Source organism: Acartia tonsa, chromosome 6 (genome assembly GCF_053477335.1).
Source record: "Acartia tonsa isolate MP-2025a chromosome 6, ASM5347733v1, whole genome shotgun sequence".
NCBI lineage: Eukaryota > Metazoa > Arthropoda > Copepoda > Calanoida > Acartiidae > Acartia > Acartia tonsa.
Genome location: NC_137265.1, coordinates 45756187 through 45776232, shown reverse-complemented (window position 1 = coordinate 45776232; position 20046 = coordinate 45756187). Strand labels below are relative to the sequence as shown.

The 20046-nt window shown below is 30.4% G+C and overlaps 1 protein-coding gene across 3 annotated transcripts in view; it reads left to right on the top strand.

Annotated features, from left to right (window-relative positions):
* The first annotated feature begins 8998 nt into the window (after positions 1–8998).
* The window catches only part of LOC145322788 (protein abrupt-like), a 123438-nt gene continuing 112390 nt past the window's right edge, over positions 8999–20046 (top strand). For all 3 annotated transcript variants that reach the window (XM_080165051.1, XM_080165049.1, XM_080165046.1), the window contains exon 1: positions 8999–9714. The gene's annotated coding sequence lies outside the window, so the exon portion shown is untranslated. The remainder of the gene's footprint in view (positions 9715–20046) is intronic.

The window sequence follows — 20046 nt, the reverse complement described above, 5'->3', positions numbered from 1 at the left end:
ATTCTGTAGATTAAAAACATTTTTTAAAAAGTTTGAACACTTAAGGTTTTTCCAAACAATCAAGATTAAATAAAAAAGTACCCAAAGAATGAGAAATTGTAATCATAAAAGTTTGGGTACTCCGGTTAATGTCTTCTTTCTTCTTAGGTTTTAAAGACTCATTGGGCATCAAAATACCTTAGGTATTTAATTCTAACTCTTAGAGATAATAAGACTGCCATGACCATCTATATTCAATTTCTTAATAATGACAATAACCACTTCATTGAATGGCAGCTTTCACAGAAAAGCAGTATCATTTTGAATTTTTGATGAGAGTGAAATCCCTAAACAAAGAGACAAACCACATCAATAAAAGTTATAGAGAAGCTTCACTTAAAATTGTATATCAATAATGACAGGGCTCTTAATATCAACAAAAATTGGACTTTTCAAAATTTATGTACATTTTAGCTTTCTAAAATAATAAAGATCATAAAAATCCACTGTTTAATACTTAAGTTTAGTTTAAAATACTGGAAGATGAATTGATGCACATCCCCAATGATGATACACAATATTACATCTTCTGTTGATTAACACTATTGGTTGAATAGATTTGGCACGGCAATATTTGTTTGGAATCAAATATATAAAAGTACCCAAAGTTTCAGACTCAACCAATAAGTTATCTTTGTTATAAAACCTTGGGTACTAGTATAATCAACAATCTAATGTCCACTCCTTTCCTGTAAGAAACGGGCAACGGAAATAAACCTTTTTTAAATGATAAAATTACTAGTTTTATTGTTAAGTTTGAAAATGATTTCAATAAAATTCTCCACCTACTGTTAAGAATAAGTGTAATTGGAAATACAAATTTTCATTATCAATTTTCAATATCATTCAATATTTTTATCTATTTTCTCCCCTTTTTTCTCCTCTCTCTTTTTTATCTCTCTCTCTCTCTCTTTTTCTCCCTCTTCCCTTCTGTCTGAAGCTCTTGAAAATTATTCAGCAAAAAAGCTTTGAGTAGCGAATCAAGTGTGTTAAAAAATCAACTGGCTTATAATAAACTAAAGGCCTTGCCCTAGAGGCCACTAGGGGCACTTAAAGGAGGGAAGGTGTGAAGTCGGCCTTTTACTTTTATTTTTTTTATTTATAAAATCAAGAGTTGTTGGGGATATGCATTTCTAGGATTGATTTCTCTTGGGAGTGGGGGGGGGGGGGCTGGAAGTACCCTCCCCAAATATAGATGAAAACATTTCCTCGATCTAAAAAAAAAAGTTAAGAATACCCATATAGTTTCAGCGGTCAGCGACATATGAGAGAAAGTGAGAGAGAAGAATCGAGATAGAGAAAGAAAGAAATAGAAAAGAACAGAATGAAAGACAGAGAGAAAAAAGGATGTATCTAAAAAATGACAGATTAATAGTTGGAGAGAAAGACATACATCCATAATCACAAATAGAGTAGCTTCGATACTTAAATTTCTATATCATAAACAAACAAACAAACGGACGAAATATACGAACATACAGAGCATGACATGTGATAAATTAAGTTATGAAGTAGATTTCTACCTATAAGGAAATCTATCCTCGCATAACTTGACTAGATAAAATGATGTACTTGAGCAAAAAAAAGAGATAATTCCAAAGCTTCTCCAATATTTCAACAAGGACGATTACGTCCAATATTAGTGAAGATATAAATCCAACAAATTTAACGGATTGTTAAACAAACCATAGCAGGAATGTTAAGGTTTAAAACAATGTGAAATAAATTAATTCAAATTTCCAATCACATCTTCTATTAACTAAAATCATTGATGAAAAGTTTGGAGACTAATAGTTTGAACCAACAAATCAGGATCTAAGAAAAGCACCCAACGTTTTAATGCCAAAGTATGAGGGATAATATTATAATTTCGGCGTAAAGCTTCCATTTAGAGACAACCAATCTTTTGATTGCACGACCTTTGTCATAAAAATCCTAACTGTGCATGGTAATGAGTTGCACCTGTTTTGGGCCAAGATATTACCCCTACTATAACTATTTATGTCGCACACCTGACAAAGCAGCAGTAGAAACTATTTTTACCGCCTTTAATTAAGCAGAGACTCAAACCTATCACCTCCCTGACGACGAGCGGATGCGCTATGTGTTGAGCCAAGGTCGCGGGTACCAGTGTAATTTACAGTCCAATTTACAAATAAAAAAGTTGAAATAGAGTAAACTTGTTGAAAAATGAAAAACCGACCAATAAACCAACAGGATTAGGTGTAGAATAGCTTCGCTACCTATCAAAGATAATTCAAAGCTTTTCTGATATTTAAAAAGTTCTGAGAATTGTATCAAGAGAGAAGTAAATCAACGGAATTATTTTTTTAGATACAAGAACAAGAACCTGAACGAAACATCAGCGATTCAGGGTTTTTATTTTCCTTTAAATAAATCTGTAACACTTTATTGTTCTTTTTTAAAATTAAATTTTTAACTATTTCTTACTTTGTTTTTAACTAGCGAATTTTTGTATTTGTTTAAGGTTTAGGGAATGACAGAAAAATAGCCTAAAACCATCAAAAAACCCATGTAAAACTTCCCTAAATTAAAGAACTCAAACGGTTCAGTAGTTTTCGAAAACTTAGGCTACAGAAAAAAAACCTCACTACTTTAGAATCTTAAGATACAGACCAAAACAAACTGTAATGACGGAAAAGATTCTCATTGTTTTGCTTTAAAGATTTTTTAAAACTTTCTGTTTATTTCATTAATTCTTTCTTACTATAGATTGGCCGTTTTCAAAATCTAATCCATATATTAGATAGACCATAATTATACATAAGAACAGAATTGAAGAAAAGTTGCGCCATTAAAAAAACGGTTTAAAAAACTGGAGTGTAAGGAAACCAATCTATAAAATCAGAATTGTGAATTTAACTGATTTTTCTCTTCTAAGCTAGCAGCCTCTTTTAGGCAGATTTTATTGGGGCAAGTTTTAGGGATAATATTAAACATGCGTCTCGACACATACTTAAATACATAAATGTTAAATGTTTACATACAATACTAATGGTTTTGTATAGATGATTTCACCTCCCACAATTATAACAAACAAAATTACTCCTTAAAAAGATTAGTATTATTGGTTGAAAAGTTTGGACAATGCTAGTTTGTACAAATCAATCAGGATTTAAAGAAAGTCTCCAAGGTTTTTCAGCCATCGAATGAAAACTTTGGGGACCAGTATAATTTACAATTCAAAATCTGCATATTTCTGCTGAGTAACGTTATTCTAATAATGCCTGATTGATGTTCTAAATATAAAACATGCCACTTTAATACAATTTTTAAAACTTCGGGCATTTTTAACGTTTTTGTTTGTGTTTTGACTTCGAAATAATTTTATGGACTGAAAACTGATAAAAGCTACTTTGGCTATTTTTTGCTTAGATAATGAAATCCAAACTATGGAATTGTAAGACGTCTCAGGAATTAAAGGGATAAGACATAGGACAATAAATTGGTGTACATCTCCAATGATGATAAACAAAATTACCTCTTCTGGTTGATGAGTAACCAACTAATCGAGTTTTTGTAAAAAGTACCCAAACTTTTTAAACCGACGAATCGGAAAAAATCTTTATTAACCTTTGGGTACCAGCATAATTTACAGTTTAATGTCTTCTCCCTCCCTTGTAATAAGGAGTTTTTATCTGCGCAATTAGCTGATATGATGTAATCTATTTATGGGTATTTTTACACGTTTTTGTAGAGTATCATTTATGGCCATATAATTCATGATTGTTATTTGAGCGAAGATTTTTTTACAATTACTGTCTGACCGTCCGTAATCGTATTTTTATCAAAAAGTCCATTATTTTAAACATTTTATTTAAAGCTATTTCTACTGCATTGTAGCAGTTGCGATGATTAAGTTGCATGGAGATTACTGGGACGATAATTATCAAATATTCTGCATCAGAGCTATTAAACCATATATTTCCATCAAATTTTTGCCCAGATATTGAAATATAATTCTTTCTTTCTTTAATTTACCGTGTAGAGTCTCTCTATTCTTGTAAATATTCGTTTGTGGTTAAGAAAAAAAATAGCAGTCTATCTTAATAAGCAATTGAGTAATTCATCTTTCCCCCAAAAAGTTACTTACGTACTACTGGAAAAACATACAGACAAAGTAAGTTACAGAGAGGCTTTGCTTTAAAAAAAAACCTAGCCTACCAATGCTCTCAAAAAGCTGATAATTTCTTGAAGTTAAAGATAAAATAAAATACCCGTAGAGATTTTAATTAATATCATATAAATGTGGGAGATGAAAATTGTTAACATTCCACATAAAGATAGCTATGGTCATGGAAAGGGATAGAGAACATAAAGATAAACTATTTTGCACTCGATTTTCCTCCCATCTTCTAAAGTAGAGCAAAAAATAACTCTTAGCATGTATTGTAAATAAATCACAATATATGACATTTATGATGAATAGTCAGGGATCTAAAGAAAAAGGACAATAGCAGATAAATAAATATACATCCCAAATGATGATAAACAAAATTACCCCTTCGGTACATATGTTCCACATAGTGGTTGAAACGTTTGGACACTCAACTTAAAGAACCATCCTATTCAAATTCAATAAAAGTTCACAAAGTTGATGAGCCATCGAATAAGAAAACGTTTTAATAAAACTTTGGGGACTAGTGTAATAATCAGCCTAATGGCCCCTCCATTCCTGTGAATAGTTCATTTATATTTAAATTATCTAACATCGTCAATAAACAAGAAAAAGTTATACATTTTGTTAGCATTTACGGTTGGACTGACGGACAGACAGAATATAAACAACTTGGCTGCACTATCAACAACTACAGCTTTTGTGAAGTCAAAATAGTTTTTATTCCAGATGCCTTATCCCTGTTATGGTCAAATTGCTAAATTATCATAAAAAAAGATTTTTCAATTCATTAAAGATTTTTGCTATATTTTAAGATTTATTCTATAACATGGAGATTTCTGTTCATAATAGCGATTTCTTTTAAACTTTAAAATATTGGATTAACAAAAATAGTGGCTGCGTTCTTATTATCTAGTGGCTCTATATTCATAACTAGCGGCTACGCCCCTAGAGGCCTCTAGTGGCATTTAAAGGTTTTTTTTTTTATTTTAAATATCTAATTTGAGAAATAATTTGTCTATGTTACAGTCAGCTGTTTTATTGTGATTTCTCTTGGGAGGGTGGTGGCACCCTCCCCAAAAAATAGTTATAAATCTTCCCGGGACCTATGAGAAGCTACCCTGTTAAGGAGAACCCGATCGGTTCAGCGGTTAGCGAGATCATTTCGGTACAAACACATAGACACACAAACACATAGACATCCTGTTACTTTAGTATAAGGATATAATGGAGGGGGCATAAATATTAAATATAGCCTTAAAAATCCCAAGACCTAAACAAAATAGCTTAAAACAATCCTTGGACCGGTTTGAAGATTTCTTAAAAGCGAGAACTCGATTGGTTCTGCGGTTAGAGAAATCATATCAGACAAATTTAAAATCCTCTACTTTATACAATAGGATATGGAAAACAAGGATAATTCTACAAAAAAAGGAACCCCAAAAAAAACGCTGTACTGTAATACGAGAGGGATAACATAGACTGTGTATAGGCAATGTTAACAAGAGACAAACATACCTACACTCAAAGTATTAGTAGCTACGCTTCCAAAAAATCAGGTGGTTAATCTGTCCAATGAAAAAAAAACCTGTTACCCACTCTCAAATCAACTTGTTTCAATTTTACCAAAATATCTAAAAAATATATATTTGTGGCCCATGGCTTCCGCCTAACTGGCAAATATTTATAAAAATACAATTTGCCAAATGACATAGTATTAGAGTAAAACACTAGAGGGAGAAAGGGTTAAATAACTGTATCTCCCCATCGCAACCATCTTGTGCAACCCTTCTATTGGGTCATTGAAAAGCAACCAATGGTGTCACTTATATTAACACAGCCAAGTAGCAGAAAATAATATAGAAGCAGACGAAAGAGGTATTTGAAAAAGAAAGGGAGGTAGTTGTCTGTATATACATCTATACTATAGACCTGTTATAGTGGAAGGAAAGAAACTTTTGTGCTGTTGTAATAATTTGTGGAACGGATGGCCTCTGACAAGAAAACAAGATTTCATAAGTTGTAGAAAATTTTGAACTATATTGTAATTTTGAAAAGTTTTTTACGATATTAGACAAGTTGCTTTGGCCCCTAGCCTCTAGGGGAAAGCAGGGGAGGTCATGAATAAAAACTAACCCAAACAAACATGAGTCGTTACTGAAAAGTAAAATCCGTACAGGCAAGCTTTTTCAGAGATCTAAAGCTACAGACAAAAAAAAACTAAAAAATTATAGGATATATTTCGAATATAATTTGATGTAAAATGAAATGAACGAAGCAAATTAAACTTGATCTGTTAAATTTACTTTTAACTTTTAAACTTTTTGAAAATTTAATGACTTTTTTGCGGAGGTGATGGCCCAACTAAAAATATGTAAAGCTTGAACCGCCCAATGGTTGGTCTACCCAATTATTATTCAAATCATTTTACTCCCCAATATCAGTGGGGCTCTTGAGTGGATTGTTATTTACCAAAGCACCAACAATATAACATTTATGACAGCATAGCTCAAGAAATTATAAATCAGACGAAAAAAACATTAAGAAATAAAGATTGTTAGTGTCTTTAAAAATTTATATTTTTTAATGTCAGAATAAGAATTCAAGATATAGGATTCTAACTAAGAATGGACATACTGACATTTTAAGACTTGATTATAGAGTTACTTTGATTATCACATTGTGCCTAATCATTCTGTTAATCAGTAATAAAAAAATCAAGTGAATAGGATAATTATAAATATAAAAATGTAGCCGAAAAAGCAAAATAATCCTTATGTTCAAAATAAACTTTTTGTTAATGTTTTTCAAAATGTACCTAACTTTTACTGAAATCATCATTCAAAGTTTGAGGTAAAATAATAACTTTTATGGACAGACTTACAAACAATAAATGTAGAAAAAGAAGCTTAATAAAAATAATTGTATGGAAACCAGATTCTTATTTTGATATGGTGCTTCTAGACTCTATTATATGTTGATACTTAAAACATTATAATATCATCTTAAGCAATCATATATTCCTTTATAATCCCAACTGAATATGGTTTCCCTTTTTGAATGTCTCCCAACCTCCTAGCCAGCCCCTCTTAACATCAATTAGAAGCTTACAACTTTCCAAGAATTTAGGAATATATCAATCATAAAGTAACAGGATGTCTGTGTGTCTGTCTGTGTGTGTGTCTGTACCGAAGGATCTCGCTAACCGCTGAACCGATCGGGTTCTCCTTTACAGGGTAGCTTCTCATAAGTCCCGGGAAGGTTTATAACTATTTTGGGGGAGGGTACCTAGGTAGGAATATATCAATCAATTTTCTGGAAATTAGCACTATGTTACAATCCTATTCTACTCATCAGCCACCTAGAAGCACAGTTTATTATTCCACTTCACTTACTCTAAGATGTATTTTTTCGCCATCGTATTACATTTCTTAAATCAAACTTTTTATATCACTGAGGAAGCTCTTTAAATTGCCTATAAAAAGGGGATAAAGTTCGAAAACTTTTGGACGAAGTATCTCACATGACATCATATTAGAATAGTCCAATATTCTAATATGACGTCATTCGGGATTTTTAGCCGAAAGTTTCTAAATTTACTCCTTTTTGTTGACATCATAAAGAGCTTTACCATGAAGACATTAACGCCGCTAAAAAGCAGTTGGTTTTGAATCAGTTTGATAGGAATTTTAAGAATGTCTAGAACTGTATTAATATAAATATAGTTTCATAGATAGAAAATACACCCTCCCATCTAAGATAAGGATTTCCTGGATCATCTGTATAGTAGCTGTGATTCTGAAGATCAATATCAATTAAAATCATCTTGGTTGATATTTCAGATAGACGGATAAATTTTTATGTAAAGATTTATCTTAATTCTGTTAAAGATAACTTTTTCTGTTTTTTCCTATCTATATCGTTACTTATGGTTGTTGTCATCCGTTTTAAATTTTATTTACCTATTTCTTTCCCCTGGTTGTAAGGCCCTGTTTAGTTTAGCATCTTTTTGGTAGAAAAAATTTCATATTTTCATCTATATTTGGTGATTTTTCCTTCCCCACATACACCCTTGCATCCCCAAAATATGAATATCATTACTTATTGAACATTTTACATAGGGTACATGCCTTAATCTTCCCTTTCCCTCTTTCTAGTATTTATAAACAAGTAAAATTTACATTCATACCTCCCTTTTAAGCCCATCCAAACACCCCCTCCCTCACCCCCTAAAAATGATACACTTGCCCAAAAAATCCTTAAATGCTAAAAAATATACCCCCACAAAATTAAAAGTCTCTTTTTTTCTACTCAAAAACTCTTGAACCATTTTGTGGTAGGGGGCTCGTTTTAGTGCCGCCTAGGTGCCCCACGTCCCCTAGCCCTTTCACCCTTTAATTTGGGGTAATAAGGGGGTGGCCCGACCCCCCCTCGGGATGTTGAATGTGTACGCCTGTTATGAGTGTCTTGTAGGTAAAATCTTTGCATCTATTTACCCCACTGTCTTTTTTAGGCCCCCCGTTTTACATTTTAACCGTCTCCGAAAAATTACCCATTTTAAGTCCCCCCCCTCCCCTTAAAGTGTGATCTATAATCAATGCCCCCCCACCCCCCTGCGCGCAATCCCCTCTTTAATTCTTATTTTAATCTATATTTCTCTCTCTTTAATTCTCCCAAAAAGAAGTTTTTACATTTCTCTCAAATTTTTTCGTTTCTTTTTGGGGTCTTGTTGTGTGCGTTCGTGCGCCCGTCGGTGTGCGTGTGTGATCTGTGCGTTTTTGGGCTGAAAAAGCGGTACATACACATTGAAAAGTGCGTGTATGTATATTATAAACACATATACATACATATAGAGTATAATTATAATACTCCTACACTCCCCCCTAGAGTACTGCTGTAGTACTCCTAAAGAACAAAATCTCCTTACTTTACTCTGCTATACAGCATCTTAAGACCCAAAATCTCTCGCAGTTTGAAAATTGTTACTCTAGACCCAAGGAGGTGGCGAGCATAGGGGACAATTTTCAATGATAATCGCAAAAGGTGTTCTATCACACTTATATTCATGTGATTAATTTAAAAAAAAAACTTTGTTAATAAATGTAATATTAATTACAAAAAAAATCAACCAAAAAAAACGACGGACAATTTTGCCGCCAAATTTTGATAACATCTTGATGTTGAAAACATCTAATAAACTACATAGCCGCTTGATTATTAGTCATAAAGTGGTGTGCTAAGCTATAGTAAGGAGAGTTAAAAAAGTGCATAAACAATTTTTATTACAATTTGCGCCTTTTTTTATGGTTTGTTCTAAACATCTGTTTAATTGGTATTGTGTGGGCGAAGCAATACCCCAAATTTTAGTTTTTTTTTTCTCCACAAATTGTAATAGTCAAAAGTGTTTGGCATAACAAAACCAATTAAGAAATAAACAATTGTGCTTCAATTTTACCCCAAAAAGATTGGGTTTTAATTAGTGATTAATAAAACTTTAAAAAGTGATTTGAAATTGTCAACAAAGTTTTTTTTAGAAGGTTAGTTTTTTTATCATTTAGTATATACAGTATACACATTTTAGAAGAACTTTTTGGCTAAAAATTATTTTTATTCTCTCTGTTAATTCACAAAATCTTTGTTTGATTGATCAATAATTGGAAGGCAAAAAAGCTTTTCTTCGCACAAAAACATCTTTTTTAATATAATCTAAGATATTTAAATCAAAAAGTTCAATTATGATTAATTTTATTGATAAATGTCAACTTAAATCAAATTAACAATTACAAAGACATAAAAACATATTATCAAGTATTTTTAATTATTATACTTGTTGAAATATGAATTGTTTACATTTGTTGTGACTTATTCAATCATTTATAAACAAAATTTAAAATATTTTAAATGATATTTTCATAACTTTTGTTTTTATGGCCTCATATACAAATTATTAAATGAAGACAAGTACTTTAAAACCATCCCAAGATTTAAATAAAAAAAATTATAATGCCTATAATCACCCTACAACTGATGTTAAGCTTAGAACTAAATCAGTTTAGTTTTTATCGAAATCACGTTATACAAACAAAAACCTAACTACTTTATATTATAGGACAGCGTGCTCAAACTATTAACAAATTATTTAAAATATGAATTAAGAAAGGGCTTTTTTGACTGGTGGAAAGTAATAAAGAATTTTGAGATCATTTTAATCCATTACATTGACTTAAATTGCAGCAAAAAGTTATTTAGAAATTTGACAAAATTAATTTAAACAATGAATATAAAAATCCTAGATGAACAATCTCTTAATTGGAGTTTAGGAACAATCCGGCCACATAATTAATTAGAAAGTGTCAGGATTCTAAAGGGATAGGACAATGGCCGATAAAATGATGCACATCTCCAATAAATAATAATACACAAAATATCCTCTTCTGTAGATTACAATTTGTGGTCGAAGCATTTGGAAACCTAACTTAATAAATCAACCAATAGAGGTTTAATAAAAGTCCCCAAAGTTGTGAAGCCAACGAATATGAAACTTTGGGGACAAGTTAATAAACAACCAAATACCTTCTCCCACCTGACATATTTTATTATTACGAGTTAAATTTCATAGGATAAAGCTTTAAAAAGAATTTTCGTCGTATTATGGGATTGAAATACAAAAAAAATCTTCCTTTTTTTAAGTTGGACGAATTAATATGTTTAATTGTCCATCCAGGATTATAAACCTATTACTAAAACATTGAATTGAACAATGAGACACATATGTGCGTTTAAATTATCTTTTTAGATTTAATAAAATGTCAAAAATTAAGTGTTAATTGGATCTTGACATACACAGCAATTGTTTATAGTCATGAAAACATTATATCTTAGCAAAATATACATAAATAATACACATGTAAACAAAACTCATTTTTATTTGAAAGCAAAGCTGCTCTATACATACAGTTTACCTTATATATAGTTTCTATTTAAAACAAAATTTATAAAAATAAAATTTTTGTAAATTATATCCACAACTAGTGGAACATTATTCATTAATCCTGAGCTGGATTCGTAAAAAAATAGGATTGCTGAACCGGCAATGGTAGCCAGATCACTAAATTGTAAAAAAAATCCTTCAAAATCTACAAAAATTAAATAAAGTCTTCTGTTAATAATCCTTCTATGATTAAAGAACACTTTTCTTCAAATTTACAGTGAAATTTGTACAAAATAAAATTTTGTGATCTAGCTACCATAGCCGATTCAGTAATCCTTTAATTTTTACGAACCCACCTCTGTATTTTAGAGTTGAATATTTTTGGCTAATACTGTCAATAAATCACGAAATATGACATTTTTTTAGATAGTAGACATAGTCCTATGTAATTTATATTTTCAATATTAAAAAATGCATGGATGTTATCATCCTTGTTATTTCAACTTTTGAGATTGAACATTAAACAAGATATAAACAAGAAAACGTTCAATTCATTAAGTTTATGTTAATGCTTACACAGTGTCAGAGAAAGGAAGTTTATATTTTTGTAATTAGCTTCTACGGAAAAAAGATCAATTTAACTTAAGTAAAAAGTTTCTTGAATGGGTTCTTTGTAGTTTGAATGGAAAGTGTTCATTCATAAGTTTTTTTTTCTATCGGAAAATAAACCTGTTCTAATCCGTTAAGAAAATCAATGTCTTATATTAATTAATAAAATATTGAAACCAAATGTTTAATCTGGTGTTTTCTGTCAAGCACTGCTCCCTCCCGCCATTTATCTTTATTAAAAATAAAGGGGGTGTTGTATTTTTTTTTCCTTCATTTACCTAACCTTTCGGGGCATTACCTGCGGTGCTCTAAACCTGTGGGGCTACCCAGTACCCGGTATGACCTGACCTTTAGTAATAAAGTTACAAATAAAAAAACTACCCCCCCTCCCCTCTAATCCATGTATTTTCCAATTAGGATTGAGGGGTTCTGAGCTCATAAAGGCATATTGAGGTAAAACCCTGAATAATTTCTGAAGCTGCAATATCTGTAGCAGTTAAATAATAAAGTTTGTCTTGTAACAAACCAAAAATGACTTCATAATTCTGTTTAAGTACAAATAAAGATTGAAAAAAATGAGCAATAAAAAATGTTTACTACTACGCAAAAAAAAAACATTCAGCAAAAGTATAATAGTTTAAAAACGCGTTTTTCAAACATCAGCCATTTGACGTCATAAAAATTAGAGAGATGATAGGAGAAGTGGTAAAGAAAACCCTCTAAAAAAGATATGAATAATCACTGATTTTTATAACGTTACATGGCTGATTTTTGAGACACTTTGTCCCTCTACTTTTTTATGTCAGTTTTAGCCTCTAAACGGTGATTCTTGAAACAATAAGGTACAGTTAAGAAACCTTAGCGTAACTATGATCAGAACAAGAAAATCAGTATGACACTTTAAATTTTGAAACATGTTGATTTTCTATTATCCAATCATATTTTTAAATGATGATTCTCATGAGAATTAGACACAAAGTTTAAACTAAATGAATGTGAGTAATATCATACTCAAATAATTGATACAAAGCATTAGTTTAATAGCTACTAAAAGTATATTATTATGACAAATAAACAAAAGATTCATTGTTTATTTTGATACTTTACAATAAGGACTTTGCAAAGGACCTGTTCAGCAATTGTGATTACGTAATCCTTGCTCATAATTTTTAATCATTTAAATTTCTAATTAGAATATATGTAATTGGTATAATCAATTATTATTTTTTTTGGCTTTTGTAGAAATCCTGTTTTAAGTTATTTTCATTAAAATATGCTTGCTTTTCTTAAAATGATATTAGATGACTTTTTTTGGTATTTGTATGGTATGTCCGTTTTGATATTTAAGAATGCCTTTTCGTTTGTTTTAGCTGTGACTATTTTTTATGGTTACAAAAATTACTTATTCTAAGTTAACAAATAAACCAGATCCTTTTATTATTTCTTTTGTTGTTTTCTAAATTGATAGCATTGACAGCATTTAATTCTTAACTTAGATATTTTTTATATCGTGTGGGGTACTTCTTCCCTACCTTATCAGGTTATCAAAAGTATGAAGTAGAACAATGTTCTTTTGTCCGTTTACCGTAGGTGAAGAAGAAACAAAATTTTGTTTCAGTTAACATTTTATAGAAAAATATGCTACGTCTTAGATTTAAGTAAATTTTTTTGAAGTGAAACTTTTTATCAGTAGCTTCAAATGCATGAAATTAAGTCTGCCACAAATTAATCATACGTTGATAAATGTAATTTTGGATTATACATATCTTACTTATATTTCAACTAGTTATTTTTGCCGCCTTTTGAAAAGTTTTTTTTACTTCTTTTCATATTATATTATTCTTTCATATAAAATGTTGTCAGCTTGTTATTGCTGCTCTCTTGTCTTAATTAAATTTTAACAAAATCATTTTTTACAATAATTGTTTGTGCTTCATTTTTTGGATTGTTCAATGATTGACTTTTTGATTTAAAGTTACTTAGGTCAAAATGCTAAGATGATTTCTCTATTTTTCTCTCTTCCTATCAATCTGCCCCCCCCCCCCCTCTCTCTCTCTCTCTCTCTCTCTTTCTCTTCATGCTTTGAAAACCTTAGGAAATCATAATTCGATATTTTGTAATTAGAATTTGAAATTGTCTGCCTAGGGTCATACGAGTATTTCAGTGTGTGTATGTGTGCGTGTGTATGTGATTGTGTGTGTATGGGTGTGTGTGAAGGTTGTGAGGGTTTTGTGTGTATGTGTCTCTAATTGTTGATAGGCATAAAAGTTTGGCCCATAATTTCACAAAAAAAATTAGTAAAACCTGATTTTAAAGACATATATCTAATATTTATCTTATAATGTATGTATATGGTTTTAGGTGTATCTATCTTTATAGGTATCCCATTTAGCCTCTCCAAGAAAAAAGTTTAAGAAAAAGAAAATTTTTCATAAATATTGTGGTGTGGTTAATCAAAACTGAAAAAAATAATTCACCTTTTAGAAAATATAGTTGCCAAAGACCGTTTTCCATATTTGCTTATTTTTGAGACATTTAAAAAACATTCAATGTAATATTTGTTGCAAATGCATCTATTTTGATAGTGAAAAAATTATACAGCATTGGTTGAACAACTAATATTTAGGTATTTTTAGTTCAATTTCGGCAGGGATGCAGGGAAAAAACAATAGACGATAAAATAATCTTTGTCCTCAATCTTATGTGAGCCATTTTGTCTTTATTATTTGTAATTTCTGCAAGGAATGCTAATTAATCCACCATTGTCTTATCCCTGTATATCCCTGCGGGGTTTGGTCTCATTATCTAATTATCGTGATATCATGAGGCCTTATAACTAACAATTCTGTATTTCAAATCAAAGATCTTTGAACTTTTAGGTTTTTTTCTTGCTTATTAGTTTGGTTTGTGGGGAAAAATAGAAATTTATTTCATTTTTCTCCACAATTACTACTTTTTAATTGTTTCTAAATATTGAAGAAAATTTTGAATTGATCGGATGAAAAAAATCTTTTTGCTTTCAACTTTTCCATCAATTAAAAGTAATCATTAATAAGACAAAGTGGTATTATCTTGAAATTATATTATATAAAGTGGCAAGGTTTTTTTTGTCTAAAGCTTAAGATTAAGATAACTACAGAACTCTTGAGTTGAGTTCTCTTAAGACAACTTTACATAGGTCCGTGGTGTTTTTTTTTAAATTTAAGCCATGGAGTTGTATTAAGCGATTTTTCTATCACCTTCTTACCCATTTCAAGAAAGATTACTTAGATGCTAGGGGCGTAGTAGGTAGTACTATAATAATGTAATAGTAGAAAAACTTTGCTTTTTAATGAATGGTAATATTAGGTTAAATGCATTTCTTCCATATTCAAAATTTAGCCCCCCAATCAATGAAATAAACAGTAAAACATTAGAAATGCTATACATTTTTTAAAGCAAACATTTACCCCTAGTTTTTATATATTTACAAGGGTAAAAAGACACTTAAATTGACAAAAACTGTTAAAAATAACAAAATTGTAAATAAATCTTTGAGAATTTTAAAGCTTCTTTTCATTCCTTTAAGATATCTAAAACCAATGAACATAAAACATAAAAGATTAAAACCATCCTAAGACTTAAATTTTAAAAATAAATATCCTAAAAAAATTATGAGACAAATATGTGAAGCATCCAAAAACTGAAGAAACCAACATCGGTTGAGTAGTTAGCAAGATTTTAACGGACAAACCAAAAAGTATTTTTTCTTTCCCGTTTTCCCTGATTTTCTCTTATGTTTGGTGTAATAAAAATCATAAAATGTCGAAAATGGCTGCAAATCACGTTCAAAGTAAAACATTCAAATGTTTATTTGTATAAAAGGCAATGTTAGACCCTGTTAAACTGTATGGCCTATGTTGACTTATATAAATTTAATATTTTAGTCTTACACTTAACATTTTATCGAAATAGAGCTAACCTGAATATTATGAATGTCTGATGATATTTATTACAACATGACTATAGTTATATGTCGATCTAACAATAGCACCAACATTGAACATGGTAAAGCTAAATGGAAATATAAAAATTACAAGTATATTTTAAAATTTTGCTTTGCAATTTTACAGCTTTAAAAATTACACTTTTTTATGTGTTTAAAGTTTAAGTCTTAAAAAAAATAATCAAAAATATAACTGCTTCATTATCAATAAAATTCTAGTTCCAAGATTCTAAGATTCTAATATAACGATCAATCAACCGACCCCTTAGTCGACAACTTTAGCAGCTTCGCTCCAGAAGGATAGATGATACTTTTACCCCAATTTTTAATTTCTGGTGGCTATTTCATTCCCATAAATTGAGAGCACTTGTTGGTTTTGCCGTATTATAGATCTTACTTAACACAAATCATATTATATGTATAAAGGTGTTTGAATGTCTTTTAAGATCTCCAAAACGTCTAATTCTATTTAGTTATCAATTTCAAAGATGCTTATATGTGTTGTTTGCTTTTTATGTCTGAAATTAATTATGCCCTACAGGCCAGGTGCGAATCAGCTATTACTTAAATTAATTCATTAACATGTTTTAAATTTATATTTAGATTATTCATTTACTAATTAAAATTCAGTTTATTTTTATGCACTCTACTTGATAATTTTACTGTTTTTAAGTTTTTTAGTTTCCCCTTGCTCCTGCTGTTACAGATTAACAAGTCTTACATAAATATACAAACTTTTACACACTGCACAGGGAGGGAAGATACTCTAGAAACCTTTAAAACATAAAGGATTAATAAAAATAGGTCTGGAAAATAGTCTAAAACCAACCCAAGACATTTATAAGGCTTCCAATAAAAGTATAATCAGGCCAGCAATTTTCCAAAGTCTTTAGATTCAGCCAAAAAATATGACTTGACATCACGAACCTTAAGGGATAAGACAATAAATGATAAATTTATGTACTTACCTCCCCAATTATAAAAAAATACTCGTTCTGTATATTAAAATCATTGGTGGAAAAGTTTAGACACTTCAAGTTTGTACTGACCACTCAAGATCCAATAAAAGTCCCATAGTTTTGTAATTCACCAAAAACTTTGGGTACCCGTTATAATTAACAGTCAAAGGTCCCAATCTATTGATAGTATTCAACTAGAGCAGTCTATACGATATACTTTTTATCTAAAAAATTGTTACGTAATTTTTGTACAATTTGTTCTTGTTTTACTTGAAATTGTTAAAAACAGAGATCTGCTTAAATTGATAAAATATAATATTTGTTAATACCTTAAATTTACAAAAATATACATTTTTCTAAAAAAGTTGAAATTTTGAACTGTAAAATATTTTAATAGAATATTTAGAAATTTAAAATAAAACAAATAATTTTTCGATGTTGTGAAAAATTTCAACAAAAAAAATTTAATTTTTTTTTGTCAAGTAAGCTTTTTAGGGCAGCTTTATAATAGGGTCTTAAATTGGATTTAAACTGCGTAATCTATTAGAAGATAAGAATACCTTGGAACGAAAGTATGACGAACAAACATTGTAGAGTAGCTAAGCCACCAATAAAGTGCAAAAACTTGTAAATTGGTGACATTGGCCCTTTTGTAAATATAGATAAAAATTTCCAGCAAAATCCTTTATTTTCTCAAGTAGAAAGCACTCTCCCCTTTTAATTGAAGATATTAGAAATGTAAGTAGATGGACCATATATTTATGCATAGTTTACCCCCAATTATGCTAAACAAAATTTCCCTTCTGAAGTTTTAACACTCAACTAGGATTCGATATAAGTCCCCAAAGTTATTAGGACAACGAATAAGAGCATTTAAAACTTTGGGTACCAGTACAATTTACAGTCCAACATCCCGTCCCTCCCTGTATAAAAAAATGAGAGTACGCCTCTGATTATTTTGTAATGCAAAGAAAGAAAGCATACCTACATGTAATACCTGGAGTGCAAGGATAGGTAAATGGAACATAAACAAGGATACATATGTCCATACATAGCGCAGCACTTGAGGTGGAATTAGGTCTGAAAGAAAAAGAACAGTAAACTTTAATATAACAGGAAGCTATCCTATTATATTAAGTATTAAACTTTTTGTCTGTAGCGAAGGCTAACAGCTAAACTGACATGATTCTCCTTAACAGGGAAGCTTCTTATAGGTCAAGGATTGGTTTTGGGAACTATTTTGGGAAGGGTATCTCAACAATTCCAATAAAAAAAATATCTTTTATACTTTCTTTTAAAAACTTAAATAAAAAATGTTTTGGGTCGACCTTTTCCATAGTTCATTAAGTTCCCCTTTATATTTCTAGTAGTAATATCATACGGAAGTACAGACGTATAACCTAATTATTAAGTAGCTACACTTCTATCAATGTCAAAAGGGATATTGTGTAATGTTTATCATTAAAGAAAGTTAGACATAATTTTTAACTGGCACAAAAGTTAGAGACAAAATATTTAATAATCAAGTTAGAAGTAAAGGTTTTTTAATACACATTTTTTGATAATTTCCAAATTTAACAACATGTTTTAAATTTTTAATTGATAATTCTGGTACCTATCTCTAAAACTTGAATAATACAAACTACATAGGTTAAAAGTAATTGCCTCAAACAATATCTTTTTGTTTTTAAACTTGTGTCCATGTTGGGATACAAACATTATAGATAGGACATTTTCTAAATATGACTCTTATTATCGCGGAGGGATGGGGACTTAAAATATTATCGGTTCCCAAAGGTTTATAGATAAGCCCTCTCATTAGGGTTTTGCTAGATATCCGGATTGAACGGATATTCTGCCGGATATCTGGCCAATTTCAATATCCGGCAGGATACCGGAAATTAAAACTATCCGGACACCAGATATCCGGCATTAGAAATCAGCCGGATATCCGGTATCCGGCCAAAAAAGTATCCGGCCCAACCCTACTTCACATATGTTAGTTTTAAAACTTTTGGGACTTTTTAAAAATATTGATTGGTTTGTTAACAATATGATAAATTTAACCCAAATAATTTATTTAAATTTTGCATTTACTAAACCAAAACAAAAATCTTCTAATTTTATAAAAAAAAATCTATGTACTTTTTAATCTCTGTTTAAAGCACTAAGCGAGTTGTTTGTTCAAATGTTTTAATGAATATGGAAAGCAAGGATAACATTATTAAAGGCTAGAACAAAAAGAGTTTAAGAAATGAAATTTAATTTTTGTGTAGGGGGGTCTTTAATAGCCTAAAACCTGACTATGATTATTTTAAAGATACTAGAATCAGTGAATCACCCTGAGATTTTATGTAACAACCAATTAAACAAGGATGACAACATCCATAAAAGTGAAGCTTAACAAAACAGCAAGTCATACATTCTAATATTAACAAATGTAGAACAAAAGCATGCTTCGCTGATAAATTATACCTAATTATTCTAGGAATAAAAAGGAAAAGATGTACATGTATAGAGCTTACTTAATTCTTAACCTTTAAGTGTCTAATATTTGAAAGAAAGTTGTTGAAACACAGGGCAGGCAATATGCTACACATGTAATATTTAGGTACAGGTAAGATTACCTAAGTACTTTTACACTGCACAACAAGAACAAAAACATACAGTAAACTATTTACAGTAAACTAAAAATTGTAAGATAAATCAACTATAGTATATGAAGCTTCACTAAGACCTATTTTTGGACTACTGACTTCCTGTGGGATGCTCTAACCCTGCATGGCTCCATCCCTACGGGATGCTATCTCGATAGGACTCTTCCATCCTTTACGTAACATAATCTAAACTAAGCTTTTAAATGTTTGTGTATATACGAAAATTGTACTTTAAAGTCAATTTTCTAAAGCTTATTTTAATGTTAAATAAAGTGTAATGAGAAAGGGTTATGCTATTTTTAAAATCCATATCTATATCGCTGGCAAAGAGTTGGGGTTACTTGCGAAAATTACGCAAGAGCGAGCGAGATTATATTTCATCTCTTTCTCAAATTGAAAGTGAGCATAACAGATTAACAAAAGAATTAATGTGTTATTCTGGGAGGGAGGGGACATAGGGGTTATAAAAGATCTTGCCCTACAAAATTGGGGGTACATCTATTTATTAATTCAATTCTAACATTTTTGGCTGTCAAAAATTGTGGAAGGAAAGAAATGGGGAAAAATAGCCTTAAACCATACTAGGACTTAAATATAAAACATAGATTAAAACCACCCTAAAAATTTGTGAATCTTCCCTGAAATGAATATTTCAATCAGTTCAGAAATCTTCACGTACAAACAAACAAAAACCTCACTTCTTCATACAATACTTTATAAAAGTAGGA